Source organism: Lupinus angustifolius, chromosome LG06, assembly GCF_001865875.1.
Source record: "Lupinus angustifolius cultivar Tanjil chromosome LG06, LupAngTanjil_v1.0, whole genome shotgun sequence".
Classification (NCBI taxonomy): domain Eukaryota; kingdom Viridiplantae; phylum Streptophyta; class Magnoliopsida; order Fabales; family Fabaceae; genus Lupinus; species Lupinus angustifolius.
The window spans coordinates 13145870-13146582 of NC_032014.1; positions in this window are offsets into that span (position 1 = coordinate 13145870).

Genomic DNA, 713 nt, shown 5'->3' on the forward strand with positions numbered 1-713 from the left:
AAATGGCACCTTATGTTACTCATTATTTGTCTTTAAATGTAATAATGTAGGCTAATTAAACATGTGAGGAATATAATCCATAGCCATGGCCGTGAGACACATGTATAAGGCCTTGTTAGTGTGTAGGTTCTTAGTCAATAAGCATCCTATGTTGGATTGCCATAAAGTAGTACATTAGGAGTCTTAATTAGGCAAGTTATTAGGCTTTATTTTCATGGTAATTTCGTGGAGGCAAAGCAAGCCAAACCACTATATATGTAATGTTCTATGTTGAGGAATAAACAACTTTGAGTAAAACTAAATTGTATTCCTTTGTGAATCAAAGAGGATTATATCCTTGTGAGAGTATTCTCCAAACCTTCTTGGCTGAACCAAGATTAAAAGTTCTTATCAAGAACCAAGTTCTTGTGGCGAGCATCACTTGGCTTATCAAACAACTGAATTGTTTGTGGCGCCTCACCTCCTCTCTTTTCCATCTTCTTTTATCCAAAACACAAGCTATTTCCGCTGCATAACTCAAGGGCTTAACTCATCTGTGAGCCTAGGCCATACACCAACCAAGATAGATCGTTTCAAGAACCTTTTACACAAGAGGTTCACATCAGATGTGGACGAGAATGAGATGAGGAGGAGAATGAGGAGGAGGATAGGATGAGGAGGAAGATGAGGATGAGAATGAGGAAGACGATGAGGATAGGATGAGGACGTGAATG